Here is a 22,928-nt window from a genome sequence, read left to right on the forward strand (position 1 = left end):
TTCCGGCAACCCCGACTCTGTACTTAAATATAACAGAGGATCGAGATGGCCAGACGAGGGGAAGGGAATTAGGGAGGGTACTGCTGGGAGGGAGATCTGGAACAAAGATGGTACAATTCAATCTTGATTATCTTTCAATGTGCAGGTTATTGAACATATTCAAGTTAAGAAACAATTGTTACCTGTAAAGGAAAGCAATTTAGCGTTGTTTGGTCACTGAGTAGAAAACTTCATGTGTAAGTACCAAGTCTTGTTCAATAGTCCCTAAACAGTTTCCAAGCATACAATGTTATTAGAACAATAATACAGCGAAGATTAGAAGGTCTGCATCAGTTTTAACAATCCTTTCTTGCCATATTAGGAATAAGGTAAACTAGCAGTCAAATGTCTATTAATGTTTCAGTAGCAAAACAAGATCTCTAATCGTTCACCAGAACATCAAAAAGGTTCGATATGTTTCATTTATTCACTCACAAAAAACAAAGTCTTTATTATGTCCTCTGTAATCATATTACCTTGAAAACTAGTTGCGCATTTTCAGCGATGCCAATTTGTCTCTTTAATTCAATGCGCGCTTAACCTGTGAAAACTACTTGCATTTTCATCGACGTCGCTTTGCCTTTAGTTCAATGCGCGCTTAACCTCACATGTGTAGCAAGTCTTTGCAATCACTTAAAATAAAATGGACTGAAGATCTCCTACCGTAAGGTTTCCAAACCTGATCCTCCCAATCTTCCAAAGGGGCAAACGGACACAAATGGATCGGCAAAGCCGCCAGGTAGCGGAACAAGCTCCGAGCAGGAAAAGAAACTCCGAGAGCTGTGGAGCTTCCAGACGTGAACGGAAAGACTTCAATAATCCACGGTAGCGGAAGGGCGGGGCCGCTATTTATAGTTGCGGTACGCTGTACGGAAGCAGCCTAAGGACAAAAAGACAATGCGCTCAAGGACAAAAGGCAATGCTCTCGGCAGCAATGTTTCTGGCAGGAGTCTGCAATGTAAAATAATCGAAAACAGGCAAACAATACAATGTGTGAACAAAAAATAAAACATAGGCTGAAATAAAAGGGAAAAAGGTCAACAAACAATGTCTCATGATGGTTTGTACAATCTAGACACCATGTTCATTTTTGTCCAGACATGCAGCGCAAGTACAAAGCTATACATGGTAGGATCATGACAGTCCTCCCCATCAAAAATGGAGCCACCCCAGTTGTCAGGCTGGAGAATGGGGATGAGTTTTGTGAAATTATCGTAGCAGGCGTGGAGCATGGATAGCGTCGCGAGGTTCCCAGGAATCCTCCTCGGGACCATAGCCTTTCCAAGATACCAAATACCACACCTGCCCATTCTTGTATTTGCTGTCTTTTATTTGTTGAACTTCGTATTCCAACTGATACCCCACCAATAGAGGAGGCGGTTTTGCGTTCGGCTTTGCATTTCGTGACACTCTGGCTTGTTTGAATAACGATGTATGAAACACTGGATGCACTTTCATGAATGATGGCAATTGGAGTTTAAAGGCTACTGGATTTATACATTCAAGAATAGTATATGGCCCGATAAAACGTGGATGGAACGGACTCCGTTTCTTAAAGTGTAAGTTCTTCGTGGACAGCCATACCTTATCTCCTGGCTGATATTTAGGGCCTGGTGTTCTTTTTTTGTCAGCAAATTTTTTATACGCCACCTTAGCATTAGTCACATTTTGTCGTAACGTTTTCATTATAGCTTACATTTTTTGTAGCTTTGTAGCAACATGTGGAGTTTGTACATCCATTGAGGTTGTTAGTGGCAATGCTCGAGGATTCCAACCATGTGTGGCAAAAAACTGTGACATTTTGGTGGAAGTATGCAATAGATTGTTGTATGCAAACTCAGCTTCCCATAACAAGTCTACCCAGGATGAATGTGTTTCGTTCAAATAGCATCGGAGATACTGTTTAAGGACCTGATTGACACGTTCGGTTTGTCCATCCGATTCAGGATGAAAGTTCGTGGATAAGTTACTTTGAATTTGTAAGGCCGAACACCAGGTTTTCCACAGTGAGGAACTTTGATTTCTGATCGCGATCGAATCGACCCGCCATTTTGTGCTCCACCGCCATTTTGTGTTGCCATCACTCAGGCCGCACGGCGAACAAAGTCTATTCTGCTCTTTCTGCAGCCTGGTGTCGAAATACGCTTTCTGCCTCTATTTGCAAAGCTGGTGTTAGGACTGACCGAGTACACTAATCCCTGTCTGGCTTTCCTAATCCCCGTCTCAACTATCTGTTGATTCACACTATTCTTTCCTGACTTTATCTTATCATCTGGCCTTCACTGTCTTCTGCTTGCATTCTCTCGTTTCACAACTATCCTCCAACACACACAAACGTATCTCGCCACCTGCAAGTTAGTTACGAATCTGTTAAGCAATTAGCTTGAGGGAGGGGTGACAAACATAGTTGGAGGAGAGGTTTCTTCGAGTCATCTGACACTTTTGTTTTCCAATTTCTCCTATTGGTTCTATCCTGTTTTCCAACTTTCCTTATTGGCTCTTTCTTGTATGTTCTGGGAGTGCATTTGGTTGATGTATATGAACCCTATATAGTATATAAACCTGTGCGCCACAGAGTGAAGTGGCAGTCTCCTGAGAACCTACTTTGTGTACTTCTGGGATAACTGTACTAGCTGCAGCTAAATAAATATGAACTTCTAACGCTGACAGAGTGTCCCGTGTCTCTGTGTAGCTGGGCAGGAGAACTCCGGAGACTTGGGCATACCCTGCGCCGCCAGGCCCAAAAGGTTCTGGTTCTTCAACAGTCTGGAAGTGAATTGAGAGCCTCTATCAGTGGTTATAGATCATGGTAAACCATGCAAACATGCCACATGAAATAAAAGCATGTCCACCAGAGCGGTTGTAGTTGGCAACCCTTCACAGGCTACAAAATGTGCCACTTACCGATACACAATGACCAGGACTACTGTTTTGCCTTTATCCTTTGGTAGATTTGTGATGAAATCTAAAGAGATGTCTTCCCATACGTGTGTAGGTGTTGGTAAAGGGAATAGTTGTCCTTTTTTGAGTGAGTGATCAGATTTAGCTCTTGTACAGATATCACAAGCTTGTACATAGGCTATGACATCCTTTCTCCAGCTAGGCCACCAGAAATTTCTACTTACCAAGTCAAGAGTTTTAGCACAACCAGGATGTCCCGCCAGAGGATGAGTATGGCACCATGAAAGCACCTTTTGTTATAGTCTTTTTTGTGAGACATAAGGAAGACGTCCCTCAAATGGAAGTCCATCTATCATTTGTCTTTTCAGGTCAAGATTTTTCCAACATATTATTTTCTGAAGCAGCATACTTTTTCTGATTTCGACCAAAAATTCTCCAGACATTGTTACCCCTATGATGTGTTCCTGTGGGACTATGGGTCTTACTTCTTGCTGTTCACAGGGATTCTGAGTTTCCTCATAACGAGAGAGAGAGTCTGCTTTTTTATTTGCACTACCTGGTCGGAAAGTAATGTGGAAATTGAATTCTGCAAAAAACAGGGTCCATCGCAATTGTCGAGGAGTTAGAGCTTTAGCGCAGCGGAGAAATTGTGAATTGCGGTGATCAGTGTAAACCGTAATGGGATGACAAGCCCCAAGCAGGTAATGATGCCACTCCTTGAAGGCTAAGCGTATTGCTAAGAGCTCCTTTTCTGCTATAGTATAGTTCTTTTCTGCAGGCAAGTATTTTTTTGACAGAAAGGCTACCGGATGAAGTTGATTAGTTACTTCATCTTGTTTATTTTATTTATTTATTTATTTAGCAATTTGTATAGCGCCTGGTGACCCGAGGGCATCCCCGCGCTGTTAATATTGAGTCCTGCTGAGGGGGAGAGAGGTGGAGGGTTTATTTAGGGAACAGAAGGGTTTTGAGTTTTTTCCTGAATGTCAGGTGGTTAGGTTCCAGTCTGAGGGAGCGTGGGAGAGAATTCCAACCAGTGGACGCTTTAACAGAGAAGCGTCGGCCTCCAGTGCGTGTTCTTTTGAATTTAGGGATGTTGGCCAGGTGCTCGTTCTCCGACCGTAGGGCCCTTGGTGCAATGTAGGGGGTGACCAGACCCCTAAGGATCGCAGGTCCCGATCCGTTGATTAGTTTATGGGCCGTGCACATGGCCTTAAACTCCACCCTTTGGCGGACTGGCAGCCAGTGCAGCGCCTTGATGGCGGGTTTAGCGGATGCTCTAGGAGGTACGCTCATGATTAGGCGGGCTGCAACGTTCTGGGTTCTTTGCAGTCTCGCTAAGGTGGCTTCCGGCGCACCTAGATAGACCAAGTTGCTGTAGTCTAGCCGTGACAATATGAGGCCCTGCACTATTAGTTTCCTGGACACGGGTGGTAGGAGGGGGAGAATTTTGCGAACAGTTCGCAGAAGCCCAAGACAGATTCCGGCGGTTTTAGCCGCTTGGGTCTTCATTGAGAGAGCGGGTTCTAGCCAGACTCCGAGGGTCTTGATTTCGTGTTTCGGGGTGGGGATTTCCCCGAACACGTCTGGCCAAATTGCCGGGGGGATGGTCGCCCATTGTTTGCCCATGAGCATCACCTCGGTTTTGGAACCGTTGAGTTTTAATGACGATTCACACATCCACCCGTGAATTTCGGTGAGACAGTTTGGTAATTTGTCTGGGTGGTCGTCAAGTTGGGAGAGGGAGACGACCAATTGTGTGTCGTCAGCGTAGCTCACGATTTTTATCCCGTATGGTGTTACCACATCTTCCAAGGGGGCCATGTACACATTAAAAAGTGTGGGGCTCAGGGAGGAGCCCTGAGGAACCCCGCTGGTGAGTGGGAGTGTGGCCGAGTGGAATTCGCCATCCCAAACCTGGAACGTGCGTTCAGTGAGAAAGGACTCTATCCATTTGAGTGCCATCCCGGTGAGCCCTGCTGCAGCCAGTCGGTGAAGAAGGACACGGTGATTGACCGTGTCAAAGGCGGCACTCAGATCCAGGAGGATCACTGCCACTGATCCCCCTGAGTCTAGAATGCGCCTTGCTTCCTCGATGACGGCAAGCAGGGCGGTGTCTGTGCCGTGTCCCGGACGGAACCCGGTTTGGGATTGCCGCAGGATGTTGTTAGTCTCGAGAAATCTGGAGAGTTGACTATTCACCAGTTTCTCGGTGATCTTGCTAATCCCTGGAAGGAGTGATATGGGCCGGTAGTTTGCCATATCAGTAGGGTCGAGCTGAGGTTTTTTAAGGAGTGCCTTCACCACTGCCTTTTTCCAGCTGTGGGGGACTGATCCTTGAGCAAGTGAGCAGTTGATAAGCTCCGTGATTGTAGGGGTGATAGCGGGGGCCACGTTTTTGAGGAATCTCAGAGGAGCAGGGTCTAAAGGAGATCCACTTTTTATTTTATTCAATGTCGTTTCCACCTCGTTGGGCGTTGTCGGCTTGAATGTCTCGAGTTGGGGACGTAATCCCGTCTCATCGGGGGGCTGAATAGTGTTTCTGCGGGAAGGGGAGCTGGGGGGAGGGAGGGATGTGAGGATGCGGGCAATTTTGTTGTTGAAGTATGAGGCTAGGTCATTACTTCTATCTACCTGAGGGGTGGTGGGCGAGGAAGCGATGGGAACTTTCAGAAGCTCCTTCACAATGAGATAAGATTCCCTAGAGGAATTGGATGATTCCTTTATCCGGGTGTCATAGTGAGAGGCTTTGGAGAGCTTGATTGCGGTTTTATAGGTTTTGACTGAGGAGTGGTATGCCTCTTTGCTGGCGTTGTGCCAGTCTTTTCTCCAAAGCCGTTCAGCTCTTTTACAGTTTTTACGGAGCTGGCTGAGTTCTGGGGTGTACCACGGAGCAGAGCCGATGTTGTTGGTCTTATCTTCGCGCATTCTGAGTGGGAGCACAGAGTCAAGGGAGGTCGTGATCCAATTTCTGAAGTTGCTATCGGCGTTGTCCGGGATATTGTCGAGAGTAGGGGTGGTAGATGTCAGGGTGTTGGCCCATTCTTCAATAGGTAGTTTGGACCAAGTCCTGCCTTTAGTGAAGGAGGGAGGTTTCTGAGGTTTCTTGAGGGGTCCTGGGAGTTGGAATAGGACCAAGAAGTGGTCCGTCCAGGGAAGGGGAATGGAGTCTATTTCTTGCATCGCGGGGGTGCTGGTGAACACTGGGTCCAGCAGGTGGCCTTTGATGTGGGTGGCTCCTGAGTTAATGAGACGGAGGTCCGAGACCGCTAGTTCGGAGATCAGGTCGACTACTCCAGAATCTGCCGTGTCTTCAAAGTGGATGTTCAGGTCTCCCACTAAGATGAAGTTCGTGGCGGAGTGAGCCTGTGTTGCTACCATGTCTAGGAGGGCATTGGAAAAAGGGCCAGGGTGGCCGGGGGGACGGTAGATTAGAATCCCTGAAAGGGAGTTCATAGGGTCAAGTTTAATTGTGAATTGAAGACTTTCCGAGTCTGGGATTTGTGCATCGCTGGCGTTGCAGGTGAAGGAGTCACGGTAAATAATGGCGATGCCTCCCCCTCTGCCAAGTGGTCGAGGGAGGGATTGGATGAGGAATCCCTGAGGTGTGGCTGACACTGTGTCCGAGTCAGAGTGTGGGGTGAGCCACGTTTCCGTTAGGAAGAGGATGTCAATCTCGCAGTCTTCTATAAGGTGGTGGATTTGTGTCGCATGTTTAGGGAGAGAGCGACAGTTCAGTGAGGCAAGTTTGAGGGTTGCATGCTTCAGTACTCGTGTCGGGATTTGAAGCTGAGCTGGCTGGCAGTTCGTGCAGCTGACAAAGGGTCCATCCATATCATGGATATATCTGCATGAGGGGGCGGTAGAAGGTCTGAGGCTTAAAAGGTCACGGCGGGAATATGTGGGTTTGGCGGAGGCTCTGGCAGCCAGGGGGTCTGGCCCTAGGCCCGGTCGTGCGCGGACGGGCGCAGACGGGCTTGCCTTAGGCGCGCCTTCGGCGCGCAAACGGCGCTCCCGCTGCGCTCGTCCGCTGCGCTGGGGGGGTCGACACATTTGTTGTGACAGGATTACTCCAATTGCAGTGTTAGAAGCATCTGCTTCGACAATGAATGGTTTAGAAAGGTCTGGATGTTTTAGGACTGGCGCTGTCATAAAAGCCTTTTTTAAATCTTGAAAAGCATGCTCAGAGTCAGAGGAGCATTGGAATCTTCGTCCTTTTTGTAACAGCCGTGTTAATGGCGTTGCTCGGGCAGAGAACTCGTGGATAAAGCGCCGGTAAAAATTGGCAAAACCTAAAAATCTTTGTACGTCTTTCACAGATTGTGGGTGTGGCCAATTTTGTATCGCTTGTACCTTTCGGTCTGCCATGGTTATCCCCTGTGGTGAAAGGATAAACCCCATAAATTCTACACGATGCACATGAAATTCACATTTTGGCAATTTACAATAAAGCCCATGCTTTCTCAAGGTGGTTAAGATTGTTTTGACATGTTGCTCATGTTCAATTAAAGAGTTGGAATAGATTAGAATATCGGCTATATAGACAATAACAAATTGGTCTAGGAATTCTCGTAGTATATCATGAAGAAAAAATTGGAAAGCCGCCGGGGCGTTGCAAAGCCCAAATGGCATAACACAATACTCAAAGAGGCCATATCGAGTCCTAAAGGCTGTCTTTCACTCGTCTCCTGATCGAACGCGAACCAAGTGGTAAGCACCTCGTAAATCCAATTTAGTGTATAATTTTGCTGTTCGAACCTGATCAAGGAGGACTGGAATAAAGGGTAACGGATATCGTTTTTTTACTGTGATAGAGTTTAAAGCTCTATAATTGATACATGGGCGCACATCTCCATTACTTTTTGGCACAAAAAAAAGAGGAGACGCTGCAGGTGACTGAGAGGGTCTGATAAACCCATTTTTAAGATACTTGTCTAGGTAAGATCGGAGGTGTTTACTTTCGGCCTCAGTGAGAGCATATATCCTTCCACATTGAATTTTTGCACCTGGTTGTAATTCAATTTCACAATCGTAAGGATGATGTGCTGGTAGAATTTCCACGCTGGTTTTGCTAAACACATCGTGAAAGGCTGCATATTGTTGGGGTAGTTCAATGTCTTGTTCTGCTGATGTGGCTATAAGATGAGCTCCGGTTACTGGTCGTGAGTCAACAGTTTCCTCTTTGTTCTGGGATTTAAACGGAGAAAGACATTCTTGATGACACCAAGCAGAGGTAAACGTTAAGCATCTTTTGGCCCAATCGATTGCAGGGTTATGCTCTGTGACCCATGGCATACCCAGAATAACTCCAAACTGTGGTGCGGCTATGATGTTGAATTGCATTTCTTCTGAATGTTTGAGGTCTCCAGCGTAACAAATCATAGTGAAGGTAATAGTGGTGGGCGTGATCGTACCAGATGAAAGAACCGATACATCTACGGCATAGACTGATTCAACTTTTTGTTTTTTGACGGTTGGGATTTGTAATTTGGTACAATAGCTAGAGTCAATAAAATTTCCGGTAGCGCCTGAATCTACCATAAAAACTACCTCTTGGCCGAGTAGCCCAGATTTGACACAAAGCACATTTCCAACAATACCCATATGATCGGCAGGGGAACAAACAAAAACAGAGAGTTCGAAGCAACATAAACGTCCATGGCCTTCTAGCACAGAATAACAACTGTCAATCACAATGTTCACGGGCGATGCAGACCCCCTTTTACACCATCTACCTAAAGTCGTTGCATTCGACAAAGAGAAAAAAAGAAAAAAAAACATACAGACCAATTAATTGACACCACCAGTTGCCTCAGCTGAGTCCATTTGTTGCGAGCCGCCAACAGAAGCCAGGGTACCGCCTTCTCTCCTCGCATCCCGGGCATGGTGGGCGCGGCGGCCCGCCGTATGTCAACCCTCCAACCAGTCCCAGGTCTCCTCCAGAGTAGCAAAGAACCAGGATTTCCCCTCCGATTCTACCCTCAAAGTGGCATTGCGTATTTCAGGTCCTTGTCGCGGAGCGCCTTCTTAACCTCCAGGAAACTGCGCCGTTCTCGTTGCCCCTTGAGGGTGAAGTCCGGTAAAAAGGTGATGCGACTGTTCTGAAATTCCACTGGTGTGGCAGATCGAGCACACTGCAGGATGACATCCCTGTAGCAGAAGTTAAATATTCTAGCGTGAAGTGGTCTCGGGGGGTCCTCAGGCCTCGGTCTTCCCCCCGGCACCCGGTGAGCACGCTCAACTGAAAAAAGTTGGAGAGTCCACGTGGCTTGAGGTAGTTAGTGATTAAGTCCTCCACGAAAAGGTCCGCAGAAGCCCCTTCCGCGTGTTCCGGGACCCCAATTATGCAGACGTTGTTGCACCGGGAGCGCCCCTCGTAGTGGTCCAGCTGCGCATCGAGCCTCACGGTATGTGTTTGTAGGTCCTCAATCATTTTTTTGCAACTTAGACGTGTCTTCCACCAGGGAGGTAGACTGAATTTCTACGTCCTTTAAGCGTGAGTTCATTGAGCGCATATCTTCCCTGATTAGAGACACCTCGGTGGAAACTGTGTCTATACGTGACTCCAGGGATGTGCGGACAGCTGTAATGGCGTCGAGGATATCCTGCAAGGATGGGCCTTTTGCCCTTCCTCCAGACTCAGATTTGTCGGAGGTGTCTGGCCTTCCTTTGGGGCTCGCGCCAGGACCCCCATCCCATGCATACTTAGACAGTTTAGTCTGGAGGGCTGCCTTTGAACCGAGGCCCCCGCACATGGTGGCTGCAGATCTCCCCGATCAGGCCCCTTTGTGGTTGGTACGAAAGACAATGTAGAGCGGCCGGGAGTGGGGTCACCAGAATACTCCCCTCTGACCTGAACAGCCCAGGAGCGACCAGTGGACAAGCATGCTGAGTTGGCCTCCCAGCCACCGAGCGCGGACAAACTTTCACCAGTGCCGCCGCAGGTATACAGCTGTAACGTGTCCCCACGCAGTATTAGGGGAGGAAGTGGCAGTCACATGCACATGTATAGCAACAGCGGTGGTCAGGTGTGCAAAGCCTCAAAGCATTGCTGCCAGTCAGACCCAGCGGGCCACCACGTATTCACCACTGACGCTCCATCCACGGAGCAAAGCACGAGTCAGGGAGCCACCCACTGCTGTCCACAGTCTGTAAAATATGGGCGTGAAATATAGGCCCGGTACCGGGCTCCCGGATGTCTAAACCGCCCTCGCGTGGTACTGCCCCCGCTCTATCTACGCTATTTTCAGAAGCAAATGGGGCCGTGCGAGGTGCAGCAGGGGGGAGGGGTCCAGGATGCCACCCAACGCGATATCACCTGACAAACCCGCACAAGGGACGCACCTTTTTCCATACACTCCACAATGTCGGCTGGTAGAGGCAGAAGCAATTTTCAGTGCCGCCGCTGAAACAATGAAGATGCGCCTTCTGGCCCGCCTGTTCTGCATGTAGCTAGCGGCCATTCTCCTCACCCGATCTGCAGCAGCACACACACTACAGCCCTGGGATCGCGGTTAGTGGCAGCCACGTTCCAGGACCACTCGCCTGTCCCGGTGGGGTGTCTCCTCCCTCTCCAGGGGCCGTGATGTCCGAGGTCCCTCGCTGCTGGCAGTGTTCCCGGCCGGTCTGCCGCACGGCCTCACTCTCGTCTCTGGGCGGCCCAATGTCTCGGCTCGCATCACCGACTCTCCGTCTCCATTCCCCGGTCACTAGCGACGTCGATGAGACCCTTAGCCCTTCAGGAGACAGGTCCTGGCAAGTCAGCAACAATTTAGGCAATCAGGAGTGGATAAATAACGGATTTTGTGCTGAGGTCAGCGGAGCCGATAAGCTAAGCGGCCATCTTAGTGCCAGGCTTGGCCACACCCCCGGGAATCATATTGTTAATGGTGTTTTTTATCTAGAGTAGATTATTAATTTAATTTTAATTCAATATTTTGTGTTTTCCTATTAACGCTATCTTCTTTTTTCGCACATCCACCTACCCTTCTCTTTGCTTTTTTCCCTTAACTTAACCTAGCTGTAAAGCAGGTCATAGTGGGTCTTTCATGAGCTAGGGTCCTGAATTTGAACCCTAAGCACTCTCCTGCAGAAGCCACTTAACCAGCCAGTGTGCTGGGAACATACTAGGCTAGACAGCGTCAATGGAGGAAAAAGCCGTAATACATAGAAAACCTCCTCGGTGGTTTCCTCAAACAATAGTACACTGGGAGTTGAAGGAATCCACACAAGAATACTCATAGGGCTAGGTAAAAGGCACTGGAGCAAACAAAATAAAAAGCAGGTAGAAAGAGAAAAAAGGGGCAAAGAGAAAACTGGAAAGAGAAACTAGAGCAAAGAACCCACGGGTAGGAAACTAACTGGAAGTGTTGGAACGCACAGTACAAATGATCAGCAGTGATTAAATACTGAATTTTGACCTGGAACAACCCAAAATAACAAGGAAAGTATTAGGCCATCTTTGCCTTGGTTGGTGTTTATAAATGTATGGAACACATTGGCAGCCATTGTGGATTGGGCAGCAGAAAACAGGATTGTTTTTGTTTCTGTTGTTTTGTACTCAGAGTCCTTTTTCCTTATTTCTTTATCTCCCTAAACTGTTTTGATGTAATTACAGCACCTCTCAATGACCCCCGAAGATTTTGAATGTGAGGGAGGATCTCAGACGGGAACCCTGGTAGCGAGAGCTCTCGTATTGTAGTATGCATACGACTATTGCCAGATGTAGTTTGCTTTCGTTTTTCTAAGGGCATGTTAATTTATCTTTTGGTGTGATACATATCTCATGTCATGGCAAAGTATAGGAGGAAATGCTCCTCTCATGACTGCAGCATCTATACGGAGATTTTGGATGGGGATTAGAGAGAACAGAAGATTGAGGCTATGCCCACACAAGTAGATTGGTTTATCCAATAACTGAGTAAAGGCAAGAGTGTTAAAATATTTGAGGATCCTCAGGAATAGAGTATGGCGGCCATCATTGCTTTCTAGGCTTTTAACATAGCCACTCAGGGATTGCCAAAAGCTGATCGCCCCCCCCTCACTGGACACTTGTAAAAGAGACCGAAATGCCTGTGATAAGTGTAATTCTTTTTGCCATTGATACTAGGCATTGTATCCATCTGTCTTAGTAGAGAGCTTTTCCACAACTGGTTCTAGTAATCAGTCAATGCAGCCTCTTGTGATCTGTGAACCTTTATCCTCAGATAGGTAACAGAATCAGCACACCCTCAGAGCGAGTATTCTATGTCCACTGGTTCTGTAATGGCAATCAATGGAAAAATCTAAATTTGCCCCAATTAATGCAGATTCCAGCGCATTCACCAGTAGAAGAAGATTATTGCCTGTCCTTGTAATGAAGAGTAGTAGGTTATACACATATATAGATATCAGTGCTTGGAGACCTGTATTACCCTATGCACGTGGAATCCACATACTATACATGCCCACAGCTCTATCATAATGGCAAAGAGAAGAGGGGATGAGGGAAGTGCCCATGCCAATTGACATTGTATATGACAACTATCTATTAATTTTTATTTTGGTGGCATGCTTTGGTGCATAATAGCAAAGACAGTGCATATAGTTTACGACATTGTTCTTCCTGGGGCAGATCTAGACTGATCAGGAATTGCTATCCCGACAAACAACTGTGCTAGTCGGTTTGCCATATTGTGTTAGTATTTAACTCACAAAGTTAATGAGTGACAGATGTCTGCGTGATTGGCACTGTACCATATCTTAGCCTGGTTTTAATAACGTTATCGCTGTCCCTCTGTAACAGAAGGTGAGAACGAGCCCATCTTAATAGCCTCCTCCTATTAATAGCTCCTCATATAATGTCACCATAGCGCCTAAAGCAGTCTTGTACTTTTTATAAAATTCAGCAGGGAGATAATCAGAGCCATCTTTTCCATTCACATGCAGCTCTCTATAGAATAGAAAGCTGAGTTGCTTCCTTTAACCTCTTCTGTGCCCATGACGAGATAGTCTCGTCATGGAGCACGGTTGCGCTGTGCCCATGACGAGACTATCTCGTCATGAACCCCACCCACTAATACAACGCCCGGCACAGGAGGGGGAAAGGGCGTGGCACTGAAGGGGTTAAGGCTTGCATATAGTAACGTTATGACTTAATAGGTGATCTCTGATAACCAAGTCATCCAGCTCATTATAACCATTTACTGTGCTGCCCTTTATCCAGCCCTCCATTGAATTTGCTGACACATACACATATTACTTATTGTGATTCCTTTGGGGTGTGTACAAACTATCTATGGAGTGAAACCAAAGTTGAGTATTAGCTTCATGTGAAGGGACTGTTCCCTTTCTGTCTCTTCTCGCCTCATCCTCGGCTCCAACCCATCAGCCTGGGACAACTCCTGGTGACCAACGGCACTGGGGGCAGCCCCGACACCCACCAACCACGCACGCAACCTGGGAGTCATCCTCGACTCAACGCTCTCCATTACCAAGGAAGTCAATGCCGTCTCCTCCTCCTGCTTCAACACCCTCCGTATGCTCCGCAGGATTTACAGGTGGATCCCAACAGATACAAGAAGAACAGTCACCCAGGCGCTCGTCAGCAGCAGACTCGAATATGGAAATGCCCTCTACGCGGGAGCCCCGGCCAAGCTCATCAAATGACTGCAACGCATTCAAAACGCCTCTGCACGCTTCATCCTCGACGTACCACGCCACAGCCACATCACCCCCCACCTGAGAAGCCTGCACTGGCTCCCCGTCGACAGGAGAATCTCCTTCAAACTCCTCATCCACGCACACAAGGCACTGCACAAGACCGGCCCAGCCTACCTCAACAGATGACTCCTCTTCTACGTCCGTAACCGCCAGTTCCGCTCCGCCGACCTCTCCCTCGCCACCGTCCCGCGCATCCGAACAACCACCGGCGGCAGATCTTTCTCCCACCTCGCCTCCAAGACCAAGACCTGGAACACCCTCCCACTCAGCCTACGACAGACCCAAGACCTGCTGACCTTCAGGAGGATACTCAAGACCTAGCTGTTCGACCAGTAGCGCCCCCCCTTTTTCTCCCCAGCGCCTTGAGACCCTCGCGGGTAAGTAGTGCGCCCTACAAATTCTATGATTGATTGATTGATTCTAGTTTCAGGCCACATTCTTCCTCTCATTAGTTGCCTTACCTCATAGATGCCCCTCCCATTTCTTCAGCTTCCACTGCAAGTCTAGTCAAACAGTTTTCAATGAAATTCTTTAATTTCTTCACAATTCTATTTCAAAAATACACTCCATAATAGCTAGCATCCATCTTGTTATATAGGGGCCGATTCCGATGGCCGGTCGGACAGCTGTCCGTAGCCTTACCCTGCGACCGACACGTACCCGGAGCCGGTACGTCCTGTATAGGAAGTTCGATGCGCATAACTGCCAAAAACACGACCAACACGTAGGCTGTGAATCAAGACCCGTTCTCCGTCCGAGCCGTAGCTCCCAAAGAGGAACCATGTCACCCGGAAGCAGTATCCATAGCAGTTTCCGGCATGACAAGTACGATGCGTACTTCCTATGCGCTGGATGGGTCGTCACGTACGGCACGTCACAGCATCCGGAAAACAAGCATATCAGCAACGATTCGCGCCACAAATCAATACACGGCTACAAGACGGAACAGCATGCAGTGGGTAAGAGACGGAGCAACAAGCAGCGTGTACGACACGCACACATCATGAATCCCATCGCGATGGTCATACCAGTACTCTACATCTATGACCGGAGCAGGGACCGACGCCGACGGCGCAGACGGTGAGTCAGACACCTACCACATAAACAAACGACATGTACCCGCAAAATGGCACATACACACAGTGGATACATATCCTGGCCACTAACAACAGCCCACCATAGGGGTTGCATGGCCAGCACCACTAACACCCCCACCCATAGGGGGCCTGTTGCCCATCACCCCTGCCACCCCTAGTCACAGGGGACCTGTTGCCCATCACCCCTGCCACCCCCACTCACAGGGCTTATGTTTCCCATCACCCCTGCCACCCCCACTCACAGGGCTTATGTTTCCCATCACCCCTGCCACCCCCACTCACAGGGAACCTGTTGCCCATCACCCCTGCCACCCCCACTCACAGGGGACCTGTTGCCCATCACCCCTGCCACCCCCACTCACAGGGCTTATGTTGCCCATCACCCCTGCCACCCCACTCACAGGGCTTATGTTGCCCATCACCCCTGCCACCCCCACTCACAGGGCTTATGTTGCCCATCACCCCTGCCACCCCCACTCACAGGGGACCTGTTGGCCATTACCCCTGCCACCCCAAGCCATAGGATGGGTGATGCACAACACATCCAGCATACGCAAACATCAGGTATGTCCGCAAAATACATCCCCCACAACATCATGACAACAGTGTGTAGTCTGCGACAAATGCCCACAACAGTGAATATGGCTACGAGCATACAATGTAAGTAACAGCACATGTGTGACCAACACATCAGTGTGACATACACAAGGCAAGCATCACCATAGCACTGTGGCAATGTAAAAAGAACACCCCCTCACTATGTAGAACAGAAGTCAAGTGGGGGCTCGCAAAATGCAGCAGATGTGGAGCATTGTGGTGATGGGGACCAAACCCCCCTCAACACAGTGGCCAAAAGGTAAGTGTCATCATGGTCAAAGCTGCAAATAACAAACAGCATGTATGATCCCTGCTCCCAACACATCAAACACTTCTGGGGGAAAATAGTGGTTGTGTCCCATACACACAGAGATGTGTTGAGGCAAACAGTGCTGTGAAAACATAACACTCTCGGCCATGTGCAGACAAGCACCACACATGGGGGCTGACAATGCACACAGCGTACAATGACACAACAGCAGAAGTGACCATCACCAAGCATGCACACATCTCGAAAATAGACACGCCAACCAAAACAACATGTGTAGACTGTAGGTGTCAGCTCACTAACTCACATTCCATGCCAGCAACGGCACCCAACAACCAGGATGAATGTGCACAATGATGTGAAATGACTCACAGGGACAGCATGTAAAATCACAGAAACAGCATCCAGACAAAGGCCCACAACAGCAATACCACTGCACTGGTGCAGATGCACAAACACAAACAGGCAAACTCACACTGCACATCGGACACAACATGTGTGTGTGTGTGTGTCACAGTATCCACAGGCAACTACACAACACATGAGAGGGGCTGAACCACAGTGACAGAGATGTGGACACAGTGCCATACAAAAGTAAACCATCATTGGGACACCCTCAGTGGGCAATCAGGCGTTGGGAGATGAGAGGGAGCACAACAGACACATATGACAGTAGCTGGAATGAACACCAACTAACACAGCAAGAGACTGACACACAACAGCACAATCCCCAGGGACAAGACATTGGTGTGACACAAGCATGCATGACACCTCCACTGTGATGACAAAGGCAGATGTTGTACAAACTAGGAAACCCAGACATGTGTCCTGTTCCACAAACGTACATCACACATACACAAACACAAATCACTCAGCATGGCCCCTCATCCATGGGCAAACGGGAGCTAAGGGACCATCCATGCAAACATTCACATCAGTCGACCATCAACACCACACACCTGAACTGCAACAATGTGTATCTGTGAAGCCCACATGGACAGGTGACATTGCACATGCCCACATGACAAACACAGGAATGTTGGCAGGAACTAAGGTGCACACACACATCACACAAGGACTGTTTACAACCTTGGGGAATGACAGACACACTGCACAGTATGCGGTACATGGCCATGACCTCAAAGCTCATGTGACCTTCACAATCCCTGCCACTGTCCCAGGACTATGCAGATGCCAAGGAGGAACACAAGGAACCCATGCTAACACCTGCCAGCATCGCTGCCGTGAACCCGACAAGTGGGAGCAGTCACACACACATACAAATGTCTCAATCACTGAAAACTACCACCTAGGGACAACTACATGATATTGCGAACAAACAAGTGCCTTGAGGAACCCTAACTGTGTCCCATCTGTGTCTGACAACATCATCAACACTGAGAACTGACAAATCACAATGATGATACACCAATTAACAGTAGTGAGTCATGCACCCACACATCTGGTAGCCCATTGGAAAAGTAGTGGGATTAACCCAGTACCACTCAGCAAGCATCAACAACACGAACATATCATGGGAACACTGTCTGTGTATGAACAGGGATGTGGACACACACACATGCACATACAATACACACCAGGGGCCCAGGCCATGTCACTGGACAACACACTAACTTGAGGGGACACAACTCCTGTGGGAGCCCAGCTGTGCCTAACATATTCACCGCAAGTCCCACTCAGGTCTGCAGAACACTTGGTCAGTCAGCCATCAGTTACAGCACAATGAAGACTCTGGTCACAACAGCCTAGGTACGTGAGTCTCCCTTAAGTCATCTGCACATACTCAATACATATGTACAGCAAGTTGCACAGAGGACCCAGTTGCTCCTATACCAATGATGCCCACACCTGTAGGGCCAGTAGTGATGAGCACGAAGTATGTGGAAGTGACAATTTGGACAATGGGAAGCACATCATATGTGCAGGGGTGCAAGCCACAGATGTGACCATGGCAATTAAATGTTCACAGAGAGATGTACACAAATGGCTGATCCAGACACACCCAGGTAGCTGCAAAGGATGACATGGATATCCACCAGAATAGGATACATATCTCATAGACCACAGGGAGTACCTCACATCAACACATCAGTATGCAACATTGTAAACCAAGCATTACAGGTGCAAGGGCATCTAAAACAACCTCAACATGAAGTACAGCTAAATCAAGTTCACAGGGACAAAGTAAAAAGCTTTATTCAGCATATGAAAAGTGAAATGTCTGTTCCAACAAAAGGCCAATGGCCAGTCCATATCCAAAGGGCAAAGAGTGAACTAGAGTCACAAATTCAGTATATGAAATTCGAAACGTCTGTGCAACCAAAATGCCAATGGCCGGTCCATGTCAAATTGCCAAGGAGTGAACTAGAGTGACAACTGTCACACCTTGCTTGCCTGCACTGCTACGGACCGGGGTCATCCCCTCGAAGGGGCATACATGGGGGCAGGTCAGGCACCGCAGGGACAGGAACAGGATGCAGCAGAAGGAGGCAGTGAAGATGTGGGGGATGCAGGCGAGACACTTGCAACTGCAGTGGAGATGACTGAAGTGGTGGGTGCTGTCACAACTGTGTGGCACAAGTCAGATGGGGTGGGTGCCGGCACAACTCCAGTGGGCAGGTCAGATGGAGTGGATTGGCTCACCACTGCAGTGCCCAAGTCAGACAGGGTGGGCGTGGACTCCAAAGCAGTGCCTACATCCATGGGAGCGGAATGGGGGACAGGTGAGGTCTGCAGGGCAGGGGGTGGTGATACCGTCCCCACATCAGTGGCAGCAACTGTCTGACCAGGTGTGGAGGAGCAAGTGCTAGGGGGGAATGGCCTTAGCATTTTGGGGATGGTGTATCTGTGTGTGGGGGAACCCGGGGCAGGGAGTGGCGGGGGAACCTCTGGAGTGGTAGCCTGGGGGATGGAGGACGGAGACTTTGCCTTGGAGCTGCGTGCTGGCGGGGGGGGTCTTGCTCTTCTTGCGCCGGGGGGACTTGCGGGTGGGCATCTCGGTCTGAGTGCGCCTGGGGGAGGATATCCGGGTGTGAGAGGCACTCCCTTCTGTGTGTGGGGACTTCTTCTTCCCCTTGTAATCAGGATCTGCTGGGTCAGTGGGGAAGAAGCCAAGGTCACAGAGGAAGAGCTTCTGGGGGATGGGGTTGCAGGTGAGGCAAGGGAAGGGGGCTGGGAGGGAGAGGTCTCGGAGGACTGTGGAGTGATTGTAGATGACTGTGTGTGTGTCAGCAAACCAGCCCCTGTGAGTGTGGAATCAGTCCCCTGCGCTTGCTTGTGTGCACGTCTAGCCCTTGGTTTGGGGGTTTCTGTGCTTTGGACAGGTAGTGTGCTAGGAATTGTGGGTGCTGCAGGGGTAGGAGGGGTGTGGGACTGTTGGAGGAGGGACACTGCTGCCGCCAGGGAGGAGGCCACGGACTGGTTGGTCCTCTGTAGGGCAGACATGCCAGAGGAAATGCCCTCCATGAATGACACCAGTTGTGTCAACAGACCTGTGTGTGCATGGAGGACCTTCAGCATCGACGTCTGCCCCACATGCATCTGTCTAAGTCCACAGACTCCTCACGTAGGGCAGCAGGGGACACAGGGGCAGGGGGGGCGGTGCCTGGCACAAAGGAGACATGCTCACGAACACGGGAGCCCACAGGGACCTCTGGGATGGGAGCCGATGGGAGGGGGGTGGTGGTGGTGGTGGCGGTGGCGGAGACAGCCTCACTAGCTGGGGTTTGGTGGCTGCTGACACCAGCCTCCACAGGGGAGTCATCCTCAGAGCTGCTGTGGCCTTCAGCTGGGGGGGATGGTGCTAACGACTCCTCTGTGTGGCTGAAATCACCCTCCGTGCCACTGGGTCCACCTGACTCCTCTCCTTCTGTCCCTGTAAGGCTCTGTGGCTCCTCCTGTTCCGTGGAGCTGTCCCCTCCTGTGGCCGTGGATGTATCTGGATTGGAATAGGAAGTAACAGAACAACATCAGTCACCTGCACCGATTGCACACACCACAGTGAGTACATCACATCACAGGGCAAGCCCTGGCATCATCAGCTGAACACAGCTCAAAGTGCCAACACTGTTTAGAATAAGACAATTGTCATTTCCAACATCAACCATGGCACACATATCCCTCCTTGACTTGCACACATATGTCTGTTGCATGTTGGATGCTAATACCCCAATGTGCCAACATGCACCACCCACACATTAGTTGTACATGCAAGTGAACATGTAGGAGTATGTCACTAGACCCACACCACATCTCTTGCGACTGACTCAGCACAGGTGGCCGGATGAAGGGATGGGCAGAGACTCATTTCACATGCTTGGGATGCATGCCAGCAACACACACTATGATGTACTCATGTCCTGATGGGCAAGGCCACAATGGGGTGCATGGTGCACACTTGAACACAACGCAGGCTCACTCATAGCAAGTTCAATGCCATGGCACTGGGATGCCCTGTAAGTCAGTCAACACTGTCTCCTGACACAGGGGCAGGGCATCCAGACAACAACAATATGCACTGACTCACAATCCTAGCTCAGGGGCAAATCTGACTCTGCAGATGACCGGCGCACTTGCCCATCCCATGCAAACAACATATCCAGGACCCAGAAGACCCCACATCATGAAAATCAGACATATGAGTCTCAGCAAACACGAATCCATGTACATTAACACATCACAGTCTGCCATGCATATAACCCAGCTGCATGAGGGACAGAGTTGCATACACCATTGTGCGCTGTCAGATGCTCACACACCGATATGTCACACAGGTCTTGTCTCCCACAGTCACATTGCAGATGTCATGCTGACCCTCGGAATCATGGACACCCCAGTTATACGTAGCAACAAGCCACACCCTAATGACACAGAGGCACACACCTGAGGGCACATGTCACGAAGCACAACCTGCAATTTCACACACAGGAGTGGGATTACAGAGTGTTTCTGAATGCCCTTGAGGGGGCAGGACTGGGCAGGACTAAGTGAAACAGTGTTTTGTCCCGGACAGTAGTCAGGTGGCTAAGCAATTGTGGCACACTTGCCATACCTACTCCTGATGCCCAATAATTGGAGTACCCTGCTGCATGGTTTTGTATTGAATACCCCAGAAACATGTTGCGAGTCAGACCAGCAATTGGTGCACATCTCAAGGGCACTCACAGTTCACATGTCAGATCTCAGGCATTGTGTAAACAATTAACCCACCCATGACACACACAACAGAGTCACGGGAACTGATGCTGACTGGTACGTGATACATAGCTGACTGCAGGGACACAGTGCCCTAGTGACACAATCCAAAGACTGTATGGGCCACACCTGTGGAACAGATGAGGAGGGTGCATCACACAGATGAGGGACCTGATTTGGGGACTACAAGACCTACGTAATGTGGAAGTGTGACCCAGACAAAAAACTGCTATTTGCATGTCAGACATAGTACACAGATCAGACATGGACTTACCCCCTTCCTGCTGCTGTCTGGCCTTCAGCTGCCTATCCAGGTCCGGGAAGACCACTGCCAGTATCCGGAGCATGTGGGGAGTCAGGGTCCGGTGTCCGCCGATGCGGGATGGAGGTGACAGCTTCAGCTGGACTCTAGCTATCCTCCGGGTCCAGCCTCAAAGGTCCTGCCACCTCTTCTGGCAGTTGCGTATCCAGCGCTTGTAGATGCCCACAGAACGAACAGCCCGGGCGATGGTCAGCCAGATCTCCTGCTTCTGGTGGGCATCAACCTGTGAGGACAAAGTGAAAAGTACATTAACACACATGCCCCAGATTTGTGCAGCACACAATTAGATAAACATGTCATCACCACAAAGGGAAAATAATTACACAGGTAGTGCAACCCTGGGGAATGAAAATGCACATGCATGTCTGACATGTTAACAATGCATGGATAGTTTAAGCTGGCAAAAATGCACTTTAGCAGCAGGAAAAATATTCAGTACATGTCCCTACACACTTTGGGGGATGAAAGTAGTCAGTGATAATGCTTGCCACTGCTGTACACACTGCTAGTACTGCTAGTCAGACAACATGCTTAATTAGGAAGGCAGTGGATAGCACACTCACCTGCTCCCCTGGTGTCCCATAGAGCTTTCTGTACTCTGGAAGGAGCCCGTCCAGCAGGGCCTGGTTCTCCTCCTCAGTGAAGGCTGGGGCCCTCTCCAGTGTACGTGCCACAGCAGGAGCCAGAGGATGCATAGACAGCAGCAGTGGTAGCAGGGATGTGGTCCAGTAGCATGTAGTGCAGGCAAGTGAGCTCCCTGGGATCCAGCTAGCCTTATATCTGTGCTGCAGAGGCAGACTCTGTGCCATGTGTCCAAAGGGTTAGGTCCAACACGGTTGCATTCTATGAATCTGGCCATTCCATTTAAAAGTACGACTCGTACACGCTTTCCGCATCGTTCAAATCTTCACCTTCATGGAACACTTGAAATTGCAGCATTGTTGTAGGCATCCAACAGAATTTCCAGTGCACAACTCGTACAAGTTTTGAATCCGCATCCGTCTCCATGACAGTACTGAGTCAATGGGTGCGCCCGGCTCGTTAACTGATTGTACAACGCGTATTTTGAATGTACACATGCACCCGTCTCCATACAATTCAATGGCCGAGGCATACGCCCGGCTCAGACATGCCCCGTGCAATGCGTACGCATTGTCACCTGCGTCAGACATCATTGCATTCAATGGCAAGGCGTACGCACGGCTCGGACATGACCCGTGCAATACGTACGCATTGTCACCCGCGTCGGACCTCATTGCATTCAATGACAAGGCGTACGCACTGCTCGGACATGACCCGTGCAATGCGTACACATTGTCACCCGCGTCGGACATCATTGCATTCAATGACAAGGCGTACGCACGGCTCGGACATGATCCGTACAATGCGTACGCATTGTCACCCGCGTCGGACATCATTGCATTCAATGACAAGGCGTACGCACGGCTCGGACATGACCCGTGCAATGCGTACGCAGTGTTACCCGCGTCGGACATCATTGCATTCAATGACAAGGCGTACACACGGCTCGGACATGACCCGTGCAATGCGTACGCATTGTCACCCGCGTCGGACATCATTGCATTCAATGACAAGGTGTACGCACGGCTCGGACATGACCCGTGCAATGCGTATGCATTGTCACCCGCGTCGGACATCATTACATTCAATGACAAGGCATACGCACGGCTCGGACATGGCCCGTGCAATGCGTACGCATTGTCACCCGCGTCGGACATCATTGCATTCAATGACAAGTCGTACGCACAGCTCGGACATGACCCGTGCA

Source organism: Triturus cristatus, chromosome 4_1 (assembly GCF_964204655.1).
Source record: "Triturus cristatus chromosome 4_1, aTriCri1.1, whole genome shotgun sequence".
NCBI classification, from domain to species: Eukaryota; Metazoa; Chordata; class Amphibia; order Caudata; family Salamandridae; genus Triturus; species Triturus cristatus.